At 37.3% G+C, this 19978-nt stretch overlaps 1 pseudogene; it reads left to right on the plus strand.

Moving 5' to 3' along the window:
• Positions 1-18159: 18159 nt before the first annotated feature.
• Positions 18160-19978, plus strand: LOC143303767 (uncharacterized; annotated as a pseudogene).

Here is a 19978-nt window from a genome sequence, read left to right on the forward strand (position 1 = left end):
GGGCGCAATGGTGTATGTGTAGTTCGATGCTTTTACGCTTTTTATGAGAGGAGAGGTGACTCCACAAATATATGAACTTACGTTTGGATGTCTAATCGAATGGATGTTGTGTCTGCTGCTCTTCGCTGTGCAGCGATGTGTTTAGCGGTGTACTTATCGTCGAAGGCGTTTTCTTCCCGAAGGTGTCCCGGCTGTTTGTCGACGCAGGTCACTGTGCAGCGGGATGTTAGCGGTGTACTTCGCGTCGAAGATGTTTCTTCCCAAAGGTGGCACTCGCTTAAATGTGTTTTGTCTAACACTCTTGTTTTTCTCCGGACTGATGCTTCCTCCAACGGCATAGGATCCAGCTCGAAGGACCAATATGTTGCGTATTATCGACTAAAGAGCAACCGGTCAGGTCAAACCGATCGGTCGATATCGCGTACCTCGAATAACTTAACGTTCAAGGTGGAGGAGATGAAATAACTCGAGTGTTAGATTTAGACGGCATTTTATTTGTATTAGTTGTAGCACCTAACCGATCTAAGTGAGGACTACTGTCGTCCTGCGTCTGTACTCTTCGATGGTTGGAGATGAACTAAGTGAGGATTCTGTCGTCCTGAGTCTGTACTCTTCGATGGTTGGAGATGAACTAAGTGAGGACTCTGTCGTCCTGAGTCTGTACTCTTCCCCGATGGATTTCTTCTGCCCACCGTGTCCTTCCGGCTGGTCCTTTCCTGGGTTTTTCCTGGCCTCGAGTCATTACGTTTACCGCCCTGGGAAGACATGTAATTCGGAATTTCCTAACGAGAGGAATGGGCCTGCCCGTGTCATAAACGGACAGCCACTCAAATTCCGAATTACAGCCCTGGGGGGACCGGTAATTCGGAATTTCATAATGAGGGAAATGGGCCTGTCCGTGCCATTAACGGACGCTCTCCTAAAATTTCGAACAGTTGTCTCGATGGATATTATCGCAATTTAAGTTTGTTTTTGCCGTAACGGAAAATTAGGAATACATAATGAAATAATATGAAGTAATCATAACGTTTATTATTACAAAAATTGCTGAAAATGTTACCCATTCTGCCGAACACATACTTCTGCTCTTCTAATTAAATTTCTATGAACACTTTCTAACATATTCGATTGTTTTAAAGTATGAATGGTTACAATATCTTTTCTTTCAATTGCTAGCAACTTGCGATTTCTTCAGAATAGACAATTGATTTAATATGGCTCCATAAATAAAAGTCAAGCGGAGTTAAGTCAGGAGAGCGTGGTGGCCAAGTATTGTTCCAGCACTACTAATCCAGCCTTGGTAATTGTAAGTTCGACCAATTGCGGGGAGACGTAATCGCGAGGAGAGACGTCAACGGGGGTCGTAAATCCCCGTTACGATTATAACAATCGACACCACGAATTGATCGACCCCTGATTTCCGTTGAGATAATAGGGGTGATTGAGTTTGTATAACACTGTGATTCACAGAATTATAAATTATATATTTCCAACACTTAGATTACACTGACGTACAGAAATAAATAGTTAACAACTTGTCGCACGAAGATGCGATAGATATGTACGCGAGAGCAGGGCTCTTATAATGGAAAGTAATGTATTAATGGACTTAGCACTATAATATATTTAGGAGAGAAGATGTATGTTCAACAACACCGAGAACCGACAAAAGATTTGCGTGAAGTATGCGACTCTCGCGCTATGTGTAGACTGCCGCGTTAGGCGTTAGTTTTTCGACTGTCTGTCGCTCTTCTTCTAATACGGAAGAAAAATTCGGTGTGGGTGTTCCCCTGTGCCTAAAGAACGCGGATTCGTTGTTCCCACTTTCGTTAGGAAAAGTGAGGGTAACGAACCGCGGTGTCGATTGGTCATGACCTGCACTACTGCTCAAAGGGATGAGTAGGGAGTCTCCTACCATCGTGGTGGATAGATGACTGTGTGCGTGAGAAAAACCTAGCTTGTTTTATTACAGGGCTATTCAGATTTTCCTAATGGGTGCATACCCGCTTTCTCCGTGTTTTAAGTGCGACTAATAAACCCAAGGACCTCTCTAAAAACCGACTATGTTTCGAGAATATTTTTAAGCTTTAGAAATTCTTCAAGACAAACGGATTGAAGACACATGGCGAAACAATACAGGGAAGTGAAAGTTATGGTGGGTCCTTAGGTTTATTGAGGGTCGAAGTGACGTTACGCAGGTCGGTTGTTGTCTGGTCGCGCGGGCTGGCGTGCAGATGTTTTAGGCGGCGTAACAGTAATGTTGGTTTAAAGAATCTCTCACACGACGACTTAAATGTGGTGGTGCACCGTCTTGTTGAAAAATTAAACTTCCTCTAGTTCTCAGCATCTTCTAATAATTCCAGTAGTTTGTTTTGTAAGAAATCAAAATATGCTACTGACGTTACATTTCCTTTGGAAAAATATGACCAAATAATTATAGATGTCCGATTATGCCAGCCCGGACGTTTACGTTCCATCTTACTTGAAAATGTGTTTCAAGAATAGAGTGAGGATTCTCATTTTGCCAATTATGCATGTTATGGACATTGAACATGCCGTCCCTTGTAAATTTCGCTTCATCGGTCCATAAAATTTTTAACAGAAATTCTGCATCGTTGGCATGCTGTTGAAGCAACCAATGACAAAATGCCTTTCGCAAAATCTTATCATGAGGCATGAGTCCTTGTACTCTGATGATATGATAAGCATGTAAGTTGTTTTCATGCAGAATTTGAAGAATCGTGAAGCAACTAAGATTATACCGCAAAGAAAGGTTTCTTGCACTTATGTCAGGATGGTCCAAAACGTCCTTTAGTACTTGCTTTTCAACATTTACACTAACGCGTCGTCGACGACCACCATGTCGTCTAAGTTTTTCAAAAGAACCATATTCGTCGAAGGTTCGTTCTGCTCTTTGAATAACACATCTGTCAGGATGTCGACGATTGGAATACCGGTGTCTGTAATGATCAGCTGCGGCTGATGCGTTACCACCACACGCACCTAACGGAAGTATCATGTGCATATATTCCCGATTGCTGTAAGTAGACATGATGGTACACTAATAGGTACTGATAGTGGATAGCGATGAAAGTCGGATAGTAAGTTAATAGGTAGGAGAACACTTCGGTCACATTGGACGTGTTTGTCAACATAACGTCAATCGAGACAACGATTTACAGCGAGACCCGTTATAACGAGACGTGATAAAGAAAATTCAAGGTCGACTTTCTCGAAAACAAAACCTCAAACGAAAAATGTTTATTCTATATTTTCGACTTTTTTCGCGTAGAATCAGCCCCTTTCCACTTGTACCATCAGTTACCAACCATCCTATATTTAGATTTTCTATTGTTTAACCAGTACATCTGCTTCCTTTTTTCACGTATTCTGTTTATTATTGATTTTATGTGATGCTTCCATGTAAGGTGTGTGTCTAAATGTATTCCTAGATATTTGACTTGCTTTGTTTGTGCTATGCGGGCACCGTTCAGTTGGATATCTAGTGTTTTTCCACTTACTGGTGTTTGCTTTTATTTGTTTGTTTTGCAGCCACTTTTCTATTTTTGTAATGTGTTCTTGTAGTAGTGCGGCAGCCGTTTCTGGATTTGCGTGCCTCATTATTATGGCCGTATCGTCCGCGAACGTTAGTATTTTGCTGTGGACAGTTGTTGGTATGTCTGCCGTATATGGTGTGTATAGTATTGGTCCTAGGACGCTTCCTTGGGGTACTCCTGCCTTGATATCCTTAATTTCAGAATATGCATTACTTATTTTTACTACAAAGGTTCTACTGTTTAAGTACGATTTGAGTAGTTTGTAGATTTGTTCTGGAAATTGCTTTTTGAATGTCTGAAGAAGTTTTTCATGGTTAACTTTGTCAAATGCTTTTTCGATGTCAATATTTTGTCTTGCGTGAACCCCAAAAGAGAATAGTTTACCGCACGACGTTTATGAGATTGAAATTCTGAAGGTACGTCTCTTTTATCTTTTCTTATGGTTCTTACAACAGAGACTTTCGGATTTTAACTTGTAAACAAGTTCGCTTAATGTGCGATTTATAAACACTTGCATAGAACTGTCCGGTCAATAAGGTTATTTTCTTCCTGAAAGTACAAACTGGCACGGTCGAATTACGATTATTTTTTTTTTATGCAATTTGCTATTTCAGAAGTTAATTGCTGTAGATCCGTTAAAGTAACTCCAAATAATGTTTCTTCCGAGATTAGTATCTAATTTACTAATACTTTTTCTTGGGTTTCCGATGAAACTGCCCTGTAATCATTAAATTTTTTTCGAGCAGCTTCTGAAGCAGATGAAGCTTTTTTCACTATATCTTCCGAAGTAGACTGAAGCACAGTTTTAGAAAAGTTTTAAAATTCGCTGAATGAAAAACTGTGTTGTCTCTGCTTTACGATTGATCTCGTGATGGCGCGACATTCGTTAAAACGTAATACCACTTATTGTTTGCATATAGCAGCTGTTATTTTAGAAGAACAATAATATAATAATAAAGCCGTTCAAGGCGTTGAGCTTTACAACATAGAAAAGTCATTGATATCGAAGAGGACTTTTCTACAATTTCACCTTTATTTCATATTTATTATTAATGGCTGGTAGAACGATATTAAAGCTTCTAATGAGATCGTCATCTATATTGGTTATGTTCGATGGTAACTTAGAAATTGAAAAAGATTTTTGCCACTGTTGCCACCGTTTGTTGTTCCATATTCTGACTTTGGAATGTCGATTACATTGTTCAATAAATTCTAACATTTTTTCGACTTTGCTTCCAACTTGTAATCTTTTATCAGCTAAACAACAATCTGCAAAAGATCAATTTGAAAAAAGATAGCAAATTTTTAAGTTTGAAGATGTTTTGAGTTCTTATAGTAACAGCTATCGAAAAAGTGCATTTCTAACATTTTACATACCAGTTGTTTACATACTTATACCAATTCTTTTATGATTTGAACGTAATATAATGATCGATATGATGCAAGAAAATTGCAATACGCATATTTAGACCCACATCTATTTCTTCTATGGATACCATTTTATTTTCAATTTCTATGTATTCTGTTAATTGATGAACATATAGGCCTATAAAAACTTCTATTTTTATTTTTGCTTCTCGTAAAACTGGATCTTTTAACTTTAAATATTTGAAGGTTGCACCGCTTTTACCTTTCTTTTTTTTGCGCGAAGAGGGGAAAATACATTAGGCATACTCACTCCATGAGTATGGGACCCGTGTCACTGAATTATGTGGGATTCGGCAAGATGGTAACGCCATACCCACTAAAAACCTCTCCTCTCCGCTCCTCTTTTGTGGTAGCATCAACTCCAGAACCGCCTTACGGCATTACTTCAGGGTTGGGCTTAACTACGCACCGCTCTCTCATTCTTGAATCCCACACCTTCTTCTTGTTTCTCTAATTCTCCTCCTCTCTACGAATTTCTCTTGCGTCATTCTTGCTAACATAATTCTCCTGCACAAGGCCTGAAACCTTGCCCAGTCGTCCTCCTTCTTCGCCACTAGCTCAATTAAATTCTTCGTTGATAGTGGTGTGCCAACGTAATTTTCTAGTTCAGTCCTCTCACGTATCCACCTTGGGCAGTGGAAAAGCGCATGTTCCGCGTCATCGCCTTCAGCATTGCAGTCCCAACATCTGGACTGGTCCTCCTTATTAATCGTTTTTCGATATACATTACAAATTCCATACCCTGTCAGGATCTGCATGGCGAAGTGATCAATATTCCACCTATACTTTCTAAATAAATATGCATCCGCTACCAATCGTTTCTTCCAATTGTCTTCTCTGTCAAATCGTCGCTCCATCTACTTCTCCATGATACGCTCATCCACTGCCATAATCCTCTCTTGATAGACCGAGGCGGCTCCAGCTCTTGAACGGGTGTTGTACTACTCCTGCTGATCCACCTCTTTAATACGATACTTTTCCGCCCGCAGCTCTGCTTTAAAATATATCGGCATAGCGCTCGTAAGCACGCACAGTGCCGAGCACATACGATAATTTTTACGAAGTTTTTCGTGACTTTCAATTTAATATGTAGCAAAGACGGATATGTACTGTTGCTATCTGTTAAAGTAGGATTCTATATCTTTTTTCGTTCAGCTCAAAACTTTGTCTTAATAGCCAAGTGTTGATGTTGCACATAGCAAGAATATTTCGTATACCCACTTCGAAGAATCATGAACAAAGATATAACTTTTAGATCTTCACATATATTTCAATTACATCTTCCGTAATTAATCTTTTGAAAAAACATTTTGAAAATTTCGAACGTTCATTTTTGTTTTTTATTGCCTGCAGTTGATGTCGATGGGTTTAAATACCTGTTATCTAGTCGAGATAGTCATCTCCATCTTTTGTCCTTCAAACAAATTGATGTCCTCCATCCAGGTGCATCGGTATCGACACGCGTTGCTTGTTGTCTCCCGATTCCAGTAGTTCTGCCGTTATTTTTAAGGATCAAACTACGTTATGTTTCGTTTCTCCGTAATGTTGGTTTGCTAACCTGAGCGCTTGGTGTTTTCTTGATAATTTCGTATTTTTATTTTGTTCACCCGCAGCTTGTAAATAAAGTCCCACGGGACCTGTTTACTTCTGTGATCACGAAGCTTCGTGTAGTAATTCAGGCCATGCCAAGTCGTAAATACGAATAAAGTAGCCGCGTACGACGGAATACAGTCCATCAATGCTTGGTCTCTTCAAAGCGCACATATACTTGACAGAAATTAAAATTCGATTTTCTTGGACCCAGGACTTCGGATGAACAAATCTCATCCTTTCTTTGTGACGTATTTTTGAATGAAAAATAACCTTTTAGCGGCTTGTACTACAATTTTCTGGATACTCTGTGTGATGCTGAAGTTACCTGTAAGATCACATATCAACACATTTAATAGTTTTTTTCTGTTCCAACACAATGTGTGCAACTTTTAAAAATATTTGCTTCATAGAAACAATTTATTGATCGAAGGGAATAATAGTCTCATTTTCTCGGCTATTTTACACAAGCTGTGTGTTATACGTATTACACGTAACATGTTAGGATAAAATAATTTTAAACTTCTTCCAGCTTCGAACATATACAAAATCAAATTAGTTACGAACAATAGTTTGCAGCAAATAGACATAAAAAATAACACATTTTTTGCGGAATTTACAAATCGTGCAACAGTCGTATGATTTTGTTTCCTTTGCAATTCTTTATAAACAAATGAATGAGGCGTTGAAGGCTGCCCTTTCACATAATGTTTAACCATTACGTTTACTTATGTAACTACAGATTTTATCCAACGATTATTTGATCAATTGAAATCCAAGTATATCTTCCCCTAGCGTTGACTTGCTAAGAATATTTCTATTTGCATATTTTTTCAAAAAATTTACCGGTATCACACAGTTTAATGTACTAGTCACCATTACTTTGCATAAATCAGTATAAACGTTATTTTTCCTTGAAATACTGTTATACCATGTGTCACTGCATACATTTTCTGATTTTACTTCAGCATTTCTGTTGTATACAACAGTATTGGTGTGCTGTTTTAATCGAGATTTTAGTTCACATGGAACCTAAATCACAAGATTAATAAAAAAAGGAAGACGTTACTTGCTTCCGGATACGTCGAAATAAACTAGTACTTTTATGGCGTTTACTACCCCAAGTTGGAAAATGTGGACGAATTTTGGATCTATGTTATTATCGTTTTTGGCTGAAGTTTTGGGATTCAGTGGTACAAAGTCGTATTTATGTAAAATTTGTATGGTATTTTACGCTTTACTTTGGCAATAAATTGGATTCTGGATCTTTCAATGAGTAGAGTTTCTGGAGTCACTGACTGCACGTGGATGGTGATCATTTTGGCCTATTGAGTCAAACGTGTTTGGTTACATGTTGCTCAACATTATCGGTGAGATCCACCTTGAAGAACAGTAAAAACTTCTCTCTTCGACTCGATCACATATCTTTTTTTTTAAGCTAGAAAAATTTACCCAATGTCCAGCTGGTCAATTATAAAGTACAGTACCGTAAAGTAAGTAAAGTAAAGTACAAATATAATAATAAAAAAAAACATCTTTTTGACTTTTACTTTCGAGAGCTTAAATTTTCCAGGCATTGCAGACAAGGAATATCCTTTTTTTCTCCGCTGAGAGATTCTCAATCTCTATAGTTCTCTTAGTTCTCTACTTCTTACCATATCCAATAAAATAGTAGCAATTATTATTCCAAGATAGATTATAAATACTGATGAAAGTAGCGCAAGTGTTCTAATATATTTAAAAACAGTTTCACAATAAATATTGCAATAGTTATTTACAAAAAACAAAGATTTATGCAATCGTTGACTTATCTTCCGACGATGGAACTCGTTCTTTCTAAATTTTTAACATCACAAGCATAAAAATTTTTTGCCAAAACAAATGAGATATATAGTATCGTCCAATACTGATCAATTGATATAAATTATCTTACACTTTTATTTGCAATATTTTATACATAACAATATTTCTCGCATTATATCGTACAATTTTAAATTACTCCCAGTGTTATAAATCATTCTGTGTGATGATTATGTAATTTCATTCTAATCGGTTGCAATTAGGTTATTGTTCGGTTATAGGTTGTGTTGCTTTAAACAAGAGACATCCTACCTTTTTTCATTGGTTACTTGTATTTTCCATTTCTTCCAGTAATATTCTTATTCGTTGTAGTGCGATCTGACACTACATTTAATGCAGACTACATCAGGATGCATGTTAAGGACTCCAAGGGGAAACGTTAACATGCTCTACAAGGGAAAATGTTACATATATTTTATAAATTATATATATTACGCACTGGGAAAATCGCTGTCATATGTTATAGAATATTATATGATTAATATTATATGAGATTTATGGAGGAAAACCTAATAGAATCTTGTTATATCTCTTATTAATTGCTATTGACGTGTTTTGATAATAGAGTAATAAAGTATAAGTCTACTCAATATTTTATTGTTTTATTCCTTAATGAATTTTGGAAAAAAGTCTTCCTTCAGGGAAAAGTTTTAAATAATAATGAAATTGACAGAATCCTGCTATTACAGTAAACAAGTAATTATACCGTCATAAAAGTTACAAAATTTGTTAGTAGAAATAGAAAGATAACAGTACAATTGCTTAGAAGTTCTATAAAATATAACACAAGTAAGATCAGAGAGCAATCGCATTGCCAAAAATGGATTTGCTAAAATAGTAGATCTTGCGATAAACCGTTCACCGCATTTTGCAGCGATGTAAACGTTTGGAACATCCGACACTGCAACGTCGAATATTATTCACATCTCAACGTAAAGAAAAGCGTATAGAATTCACGAAGATAGTGCACAATATGCAGTGTAGGAAACATTAAAAAAATGTTTTCCTTAGCGATGAAAAAGCAATCCGTCTAGATGGACGGAATTGTAGAATATACAAGAAGTTTCTAACCAACAGTAACAGTACTATATACTATATTGTAATTTGTGGTATGTCAACATATATTGGAAAAGCTATAACAAATCAGATTGGCCAATGACACAGCAACGTTTTGAGCTTGTAATATCTATTTATACGATGGGGAATTTGAATAATTTGAAAAACTCGTACTCAGAGTAATCAGACAATAAAAATAAATGGTGCAGTACAGAACGATTATTAGTAAAAAAAAAGAAAGAAAAGAAAACGCAAAAGCGAAAATATTAGGAACGATAAACTTGCATTTTAAAGTTTGAGACGGAAACGGAAGAAGATGCACGTGATATGCTTAAAACGTGCAAAAGAGAATATTATGATGGTTCCAATCTTTCGCTCGTGTACTCAAAACAGATCACCACGTGAACAATTTCTGAAGGAAATGTATCCAATTATTGCTGTCAGATATACAGTGCAATGCACATCAATTTTCTAATTATGAAGAGGAAATTTTCATTATTTCAATGGAAAAGGTTGTAAGATGCAAAAGCTTCTGGAAGAGAGTTGGTGAACTTCTCAAAAACATTCGAAAACTGGATATCTTAAACACGTCCGCACATTTATCTAGAAGTAGATAGTTCATGATACATTTATTACAAGCGTATTTGCATTTTGTTGCACAGAAAAATGCAATTCGCATAATTCAATCTGCAGTTGCTGAACACGAGCACAAAATTTTACCTCTTTGGCTACAAACGACACACTCCGTAATTACAATACTTTTCGTACCGTTGAATGCTATCTATAATAACATTATAGGTGGCAATAGAATCAATACGATACAATGCAACAGTACGTCCCAAGCGCAACCGTGGATGCTTTGCCAACAGCTACGTTTTTCATTACAACACAGATGTCGAGCTCATTCAAATTATATAGTAAATGTCAGTATTATTTTACAAATAATGTAAATAATAAAAATAAAAAATAAATAGTTCTTAAAAGTTAATAATTGAATAATACAAGTATCTAATGCTTCTTTCTTCTCGGGTTGTTAGCGATAATTTTATTCATAAATTCTTCGAGATCTGCAAATATAAAATTATTGCACTCAAGACTGTCAGTAGACAACATACAAAGAAAACCTTGAAGACACACAATCAAAAAAAAATTGACAGTCAACACAAACAAAAAGATCATTTAAGTAAAGACATATTTAGCGTTTTCACTCAAGGATGAATTTCTTGTATAAAAATTACAACTCTGCTTATAAGTGCAATTTCAACTTGGATTTAAGGATCCTGTAAAATATCCTTTTTAACATCTGAGTGTATTGAACAATCGTCCCATAAAAACTTCCTTATAATATATGAAGCATATTATCCTGAATATCGAGAAGCTTTTTGTGAAATGTTCTACCAATTTCTTAAACTCAACTCAGTTTGTGAATCTACTTAAGCAAATGTTGCATTGCATTACGCTAGTAAATTTAGATGCCAAAAATTTTATCTATATAAACGTTTCCTGAACTCGATGTATTTATTGCCCTTATGAAATATCTACATGCTCTAATAGGAATACTCTTGAGATAACGATACTTAAAGGAAAATGTACCAGAATTTCTTAAATCTATTTAATGACCGAGTGGCGAGTACGTATTGAAGTCGTGTACAAGTTTCCGCAAAAGTGACGACACGTTTGGACAAGATTGCTCGATGGGAATCAGTGAAAAAGATGAGGCTCTAAGTAGATGGGAAAAGAAGAGGGAATAGATAGAACACAAAAATCAAATATCACAGTCATCTGTGTTGGGTGACGATTAACTATACCGTCCTTGAAGAACATCGTAACAGATTCTAGTGTATTTGACCATATTGTATTTCGATGCATACTATTTCACCAACACTTATTCGTATAAGTACAGACAAAAGAACAGATACTTATCGTGATCTAAACTTCAGAAAGGAAGAACTTCCTGTGATATATTTTCGGAGCGGGAACATATATGAACCTGGGCCATGACCTCTCCATTGTTAAATTAAACAACGTTTAATCCAAACGAATTTTATATTTGAAAACGTGGCAAGTTAGATAAGGATGAAACAAAACGCAATTTTTAGAAAAAGGTGTTAATTTAAGCAGTGAATAGAATTAGTAATGATATAGTGTTATAAACAGTCATAGATATATCAGTTTAATAAAATGGAAGATAAGAAAAGCATGTTAGTCGCATTGAACGGAGAGATTCTTTCAACGTGATAATGTTCGATACAGTTAAATTTACTGAAACTATTATCTGTCTAAAAATATTCAAACCCTGAATTGGTTCGCACATTTATCAGATCTGAGTATTACAGGAAGTGTTCGGATAGAGTCAGTCAGGAGTGTTTTCACAGAAGGAAGTCAATCATTTCAAACAGTAAGATTAAATTAAATTATAAAGTTCTGGGAAAATAATACAATTTAGCAGAAAAATATTCGAAAACTGAGTATATAATCGAAATATAATAAATATCTTACAAGGGAAATAAAACATGAAATATTATAAATAACGAATAATATATTCGTTCTACAACATATATTGAATAATGTTTTATATAATTTTGTTACTTCCGGCTTACATACTATTTATATTTTCCTCTATAATTTTCACAATGTATTTATGAATTAAATATATTCTCAGAATCTATGTCCTACTAGCGATTTTCCATATGTTCAATTAGGTGTGCAATATTGAAAATATATTAAAAATATATATATTTTATTTATCTACAGCTACAAACTAGAGTATCGAGCGTGTTATCTCTTTCCTACGGATTGCAAAATGATAAATTATAATTGATGAATTGATAAATTGTAAAAGCATCACGACTAATTTCACCAGTATAGCATCTATTCAAGATTTGTCAATCTTCGAACGTGCGGGATGTGACATCAATCACATCTCAACCTCCATCAGAGATAAGACATTGACCCCCGACTTTTGGACTTCTTTGAACACATCACCACCTTATCATCATAGCCTACACCAAGGCTGTGACGCACCTTAGTCCACATCAGAGATAGAATATCGACCTCCGACCTTCTCCACATCACTTTTCCACATCATAACTTACACCGAGCCCCTCAACATCCTCAAACCAAAACGTATATAAACCGAGACTTCACCCAACTCGGGCAGTTCTTGTTCTTGTTCTAGTTGCTGTTCTTATACAACACCCTTGTTACGGTTCAGTGTTATTCTATTATTGTAAGTGCCAAAAATTCTAATAAAGTTCGATAACAGAAAATTAATAGTTGGGTTACGACTCAGCTTTCTTTTCTCTTACAACCCAAGTATGCAGACGAACTGTTACGGTAGCGAACATGCGATAATAGAATGCCTGAGCGAGAAACACCCCAGCTTAATATTTACTTTATTGTGGATCCAATCTTCATCGGTCCCATTTATATAGATCTCGATCGTTCTGGATTATCTGTAACGTAGTGTAACGTTAAATAACGTCCATACAGGTTATTGTGTCTGTTATTGGTAACATCAGTCCCCAAAAGTTGGACATGTTCAAGAACACTATGTGCCAAATTTTTATGACCGTTGCTCGGTAATACCGGTAATTCAGGTTCTCAGACCCCACGAATTTTATCGCACGAATCTAAATAATCCGACTAAAGTCGTGTCATAATGATATAATAAAAAATATGAAAAAATGATATTTTTCTTAACCTGGTAATTCACTATCAGTTGGATGATGTCAAAAGATGATCATTGGGGTTTTTATTATTATATTATATTATTTATATGGGGTTTATTAAGGGACACCTTTATGTGTTTTATCTTCGGAGGGATCAGTTTTTATTACTTTACATATATATATGTCGGGTTCACGTTAGAATTAGGGTTAGAGGCGTGAAACGAATCTTCGTTTGGATTACACGTTGTCGTTATGCAATAGAGAAGACATTGTTCTCGCACGTTCGCGGGGAGACACGATCTCGAAGAAGCGCGCCAACGGGAGTCGTAAATTCCCGTTACGATTTGCTAATCGACGCCGTGAATCGTTCGATCCCTTATTTCTTTTGGGATAATAAGGGTAGTTAAATGACAGATAACGCTGCTGCTAACAGGTTATTATATATTTTCACAAACTAACAACTTCGGTGTAACACAAAATGAATATTTGCTATGAGATGACTACGAATGAGTGCGACCTGAGTCTCTAGTCGGATTATCGCGTATAATGATGGATTTGTCGACTCACTGTATTCGAACTGTTGACTGCTTGACGAGATGCTTGATCGAGACTGACTGATCTTCGGGTGTAAACCCGGTCGAAGGATGTTGACTGTTCGAAGGATAGAAAATCAGTGATGTTCGGCATGGTATGATTTTAGATATTCATATTTAGATATTCCGCTTGCATGTTGAACTGCTCGTATTTGTCGATGCCTTCCCTTGTGAGCTTTAGGATGCCTTGGAACAGTTTTTCGCATTCTCTACGTATGCTGTTGGCCTTTGCTGGGGTCGGCATAATTAGTAATGTAGTTAAATTGTAGTTGTTCAACCTTTATTGTCCAGCCTTATTGTCTAACCTTATTGTTGAATGTCCAGCTACGGCGGGACGCTGCTTGGGAGCGTGTCTCAACCGATGGGTTATGCCTCTGTGGCGGATCGGTACCAACAGGATGTCGACAGGTCGAGGCATCAACGCGGTCGTAACACCTCCCGGGCGATCCGCGGGTACCAACCGTCAACACCAGAGGGCTACTAAGACGACAACGAGTCTGTCTGTCTCGCTAGCGGTCGAATATACGGGCGCATGATACAAATACCGCACCTAGCGAGACTTCCTCTACGTCTAAGGCAGGGATTACCGGGCATAACCTTACTGACGAGTCCATCAGTAGTCCCGGGACGAAACGCGCATTCCCTTTTCACACGGCAGGGCCACAACTACCGACAAACCTCTTCGAAGATGACGTTCCTGGCGTCACTGACTTCAATGGAGTGATAACACTTCCGATGCTGGTTTGATTTAAACACGTGGCACTATATGGTCACTGGTAAGTGCACCTTTCACTGGCACGTAATCCGGCTCGAAAGACCATGTATTTTCGACCATTTTCGGGGAGACGCAATCGCGAGAAAACACGTCAACGGGAGTCGTAAATTCCTGTTACGATTATAATAATCGACGCCTCAAAAAGATCGATCCCCTGATTTCCGTGGAGATAATAGGGGTGGTTAAGATAGTATAACGCTGCGATTAACAGGGTTATAAACATTATATTTCGAACACTTAAGAGGTACACTGATGAGTATGTCTAAATCGTAGACGATGATTTGGCGATTTGGACTCTTGCACTGTTATAACCGGCACTGATCCCACTTCTGATGTCGGGTTCGAATTAGGATTAGGATCAGGGGTGTGAAACGAATCTTCATTTGGATTACATATTGTTGTTATGCAATAGAGAAAACATTGACTACTGCAAATATCATTATTAGTACTGTGTGGATATTCCAGAATTGACAAGTAACCGCGGTGATTAGACACTAATGACAATGGTCTTAGGGTGGAAAACGAATCTGCGGTCAACGGGATAATAAATGTACTTTCTTCCAGAGTCTAAGTTGGACTCGATTTACTTGTCTACGATACAAGTATTACTAAACCAGCTCTTTGTTAAAACGTAAAATATTCACCGAGCGTAATGACGCTATGTAACTCGCTAATGAGACCTCACGAGAGAATGACTTTCCGTCGCGATGATGCTGTAGAGGAAAACTATGATGGGGTGTATTTAAGGACACTAGATCATCGGATTCATGGAGACATGTCTTCGTTCGGAAAATGAGGGAAATTGACGTTGCCGTTAATTGGACAATTTCCATGTTGGTGGTTAGAGAAGGATGCTAGCCGCCCTCGAGGGCAGCTTGCTAGCGGGAGGCGTCGTTCGCGAGAAAAAATAAAGTTCCTCTATCTTCCCGTAGTTGGAACAAAGACTGTTTGTCTGTTTAAAGGACATAAGTTAACTAAGTCTTAAGATTTGTAACGGGTCCTCGGGCTAGCTGAACATGTACCGTGGAGATGCGTTGACATCTGGTGATCGTCTTGCCCGAAGAATAGGGTCTGCGTGTGGCGAGTCACAGGACAGAAACCGTTGGAATGTTTACTGTCGAGTGCAGCTACAACTATTTCTTTTTAAGGAGAGCTATACTATTACCCCATACCTTTGTTAGACAAAACGTTTATCCCCTTGACCGCGGTACGTTCGACGACTGGTTGTCCCCTCGAGCCGAAGCTCACTATTACGAATATTGAACAAATGTATTCGGATTGACTAAAGAATCTAGATTATAATTTTAAGGGTTTTTCCCAAAGTTCCAAAGGGGAGGCTCTGATGTCCTTTCATCTCTGATATATATAATTATATAATGACGTAGCAAGTACCCGCCTTGACCAAAGGATAGATCCCGGACTACTCAAAGAGTCACTGGACGAAACAAACAGCTTTTCTTACAGAAGGTTTCAATGCTTTTATTATATTCATTACGTTCTAAGCACTGATGTAAACGTGCTTCCTGATACAGACTCGTTTTAATTGAATTTAATAATTCATTTAAGAAAAAATGCTTATTTAAAAAAAATAACAATTGTTATTTTATATTCGGATATGATTTTCTACTTTCATAAATACTTTTATAAATATATTCCTACTTTTATAAATTATTGACGTCCTACTACAGGTACCCTACCTGTTGATGAGGTATTAGCCTTCTTTCCTTCGTTTCTTTTTTCTTTTCTTTTAATAAATGAAATTTTGTTCGTTATTCATAATTATTTTTAAGAAATCTGTTTCCTGTATAGCCAAGGTTGACCATTTCAAAGATATTTTAAGATATTTCAAAGATATTTAATACTTATATTATTTTTAGAAGATGAATGCTGAATTTAATAATCTTTTTTACTTTTGTTTTTACAGATGATACATGTTATTTGATGTATAAACAGAGAAACTCGTGGATCAATTGTAAGGTACCAAATATATTTTAATACAGAAGTGTAATTATAAGTAAGAATACAATTTTAACTGGTCCAGATCCACACGCTAGCGGTATTACCCTATAACTGAAAACCCCGAAGCCAATGTCACGTAAAAAATAACTCTCGTGGTGATATATATAAAACACTTTATTTCTCAAGAGTCCCAGGCCCTTTGAGTACCAATATTACAATACTCAAGTATCGGCTTGCAATTCAGACTGGCTTGGCCGTCATTATTCGGAGTCTAAATACTAAGCGAGAACAATGGAAATGGTGGAGGGGATATTATTCTTGGAAGTTCTTTATCAGGGTGGCGAGGTATCAACTGTCCGGAGGATATCTAGAGGTGGTCACCTAAGGTGACGTCAGGGTAAAAGATTTTGGAGTTACACTCCCCCCTCCTTCGAATGAACTTAGTCCTCGAAGTTCCTTCTCCTCTTTAAGATGGATGAGTTGGAATTTTGGTTACGTGTGAATCGTTGCTGGTGCTGGGCACAGGTACCACCGGGGTGTATATGTTAATAGGTGCCGGGTTGATTGGCATCAGAGCGCTGGCTGGTGGACTGTTATTTGTCATATTTCGCTTGATTTTACAGCAGAATAAATGGAAACACAATTTTGGCATTCCTATTCTGTTGAGGAAGTATAAGCATATGAGAGCAATGGATAAATACCCTATAATTTGTAATATAAATATTCCCCATGATTTAACTTGATCGATTCTATGAGCAAAAGTTAGTTGATTCGTTCGATCATTGATTTTATCCAAAGTGCTTTTATATCCGTAATTATCGTTAATAAGTTTCGAAATTTTCTCTGGTTTATTTAGTAAAATAGTCCAATCTGAATCATTGATTATATTGACTGTTTTGATTTTAATCTCGTAAGAAATTTCCTTGCTACTACCACTGATTCTCATATGATTATTCTTGTACAATATGTTTACAGTTTTATTGCTTTGTAACAAAGATGGTTTCTCTAGTCTAACAATTCGATGTGTCTTTTCCTCTAAAATGCTCAGTTCTATCGGTCTTTCTGGTATAGCCATAAAATGATTCTCAGCATTTAATGGAATGAAAGATATAACTTCAATGTTATAAACTACTACTTTATAGAATTTGACAGTGTTTTCTACGCTTAAAATTTCAGAGTTACAATAGTGCTTTTCTCGACGGTCGTGTATCGGCTGAATTTGTTTGCAAATGTAAAAATCAGATATAGAACGGCACTGCTTATCCAAGTAGTTTTGATTGGCATTGATATAATTTAGTCCTGACGTTAAGAATATCGGATGAACTACTAAAGGTGCTAAAAACACTTTGTTCGTGAGAGATGGTATGGGATATATCTGCTCTATATCCCATTCCATGTCTATAATTGTTTGTACCGAAATTAAAAAAAAAACTTTCTTTTGTCGAGTAAGCAATGTGAGTTCTGAGATATCTAAAATATTTTGAAAATCTTCTTCCTTTGGTATAAAAGCGTTTCCTACTGTTTTGCTACCTAGTACTTGGACGTAATTGTTAATAAAAGTTCTGTGGTCAACAATCTGTGGGTTTATTATTCCTTGTTTTCCTAAGATGATTAAATTGAATATTTCGTCGATTTGGAAATGTAAGTTTGAAAGTGAGCTTTCTAAAGCTATGACTTTCATTAAGGTGATTTCGTTTTTGTTAAGCGTTATAAGTTCGTTTGTTATACCTGTGTCTACTTGTTTCAGTTATTGGATGACGTCGTTATTTAAAATTCGTTTAATCAAAGCTGTCTGATCGGCTATTATGGCTTTTAGACTGTTACCTTCTTCAAAGAGTTTGTATATATTTTTGTTAATTTCATCTAGATCGTTTGAGTCTAGGGTTCCAAAAAGAGTTTCACTAATAGATCCTATAGGTCTATTAGTCCTCGTCTACTTCTGAGCTAAGGATCGTAATTTGATGCTAAGTGTTCTGACAATATTTAGTTTTGCTTGTAAAGAGCGTATTTCTGGTCTCGCAATGACTCCTAACTTCGGCTACTCCCTTTTCAGTATATCTTACTTGTTCCAATACAGTACTAATATCTATTCCTATAATAACGTTCGCTATAAAGATATGCTTTGGATATTTTTTCATGAAATATTCCATTATTATCAATAGGCGTTATTTTTAGTCCGTTAAGGGTGGTAATGCCGATGGCAAGGGAGATTGTCCTGAAAAATAAGGTTTCATTCTGTTACGGTGGATTTTCTTAACTCGGTCTCTAATAAGAATCTCATAATACGGTGTCTTGACTGACTTAATGACGTAGGATCCTAACTATTCGTCGTCTCACTTCTGACACCACAAGTGGAGCTTGTCCGAGATTGAATAAGACAGAGACGAGACACTTTAACGGAGCTATTTGTGCTAGAGTAGAAAAAGAATAAAAAGGGCAAACGTTGAAGACGAACGATTGTCGGGCGAGGAGGGTTTAACGCTGGAGGAGCTGAGGAGTAAGCTCGCACAGATGAATTTGCCTATATCTGGTGCGAGGTCAGTGTTGGTTGCCAGGCTGAAGGGAGCGTGTAAGGCTGGCCGATCTACTCCTTAGGAATCGAAGTGTGGCGAAGAACCAACAACCTAAGACCTAAGGAGCAGGCAGAGAGCCGAACGCAATCAAGAGGGAAAGGAAGACCTCGAGAAGCTGAGGACGAAGGAGTTGAGAGCGCGCCTCGTTAGCTTGGGGTTAAAAGTAACGGGAAGACAATCCGAACTACGCGCACGGCTACAGACGACCCCAGAAGGAAACGATGTATCGTTAGATGAAGAATACGACGACGTAAGCGAAGACGGGGAAGATAAAAAAGGCGTGCGAGAATACAGGAGAGGCGGTTTATCAGAACCGCGATGAGTATCATCAAAAGATATGCGTTGGTTCAATATTGAGTCTCAAAGACGTAGAGAAATCATTAGAGAAATTCAGCGGGGATGATCTGCTGCTGTAAATCAGTGTGTAGAAGACTTCGAAAAAATGGCAGAAGTGTGGGGTTGGTCAGACGCCCACATGGTGGCCTACGCCAAGAAATAACTCGCAGGCTCCGCTCAAGCCTTCGTGCGACAAGAACGATGCACGAAGTCCTGGGCAGAGCTAAAAAAGGCGCTGAAGGATGAATTTGAGAATGTAGTAAGTGACCAGTAGATATATCGCGAGCTATCGCGTAGAAAGAAAAAAGCAGATGAGAGTCTGCAGCAATATATGCATCATATGTGCGGGATTGCAAAAGAAGGAAGGATTGATACACAATCCTTAATAGACTACATTATTCAAGGTATTCCCGACGAGGCCGCGAATAAGACTGTGTTATACGGAGCTAGGAACATTGAACAACTAAAATAGCGTTTTAAGCGCTACGAGTCGATAAAAAGATATATGGAGGTGAGGACGAAATTCGAGGAGCAGAAAAATAGTAGAGTGAAGTCGATGGCAAAGCTGACCAAAACCGAA

This window comes from Bombus vancouverensis, chromosome 16 (genome assembly GCF_051014615.1).
Source record: "Bombus vancouverensis nearcticus chromosome 16, iyBomVanc1_principal, whole genome shotgun sequence".
In the NCBI taxonomy this organism is placed as follows: Eukaryota; Metazoa; Arthropoda; class Insecta; order Hymenoptera; family Apidae; genus Bombus; species Bombus vancouverensis.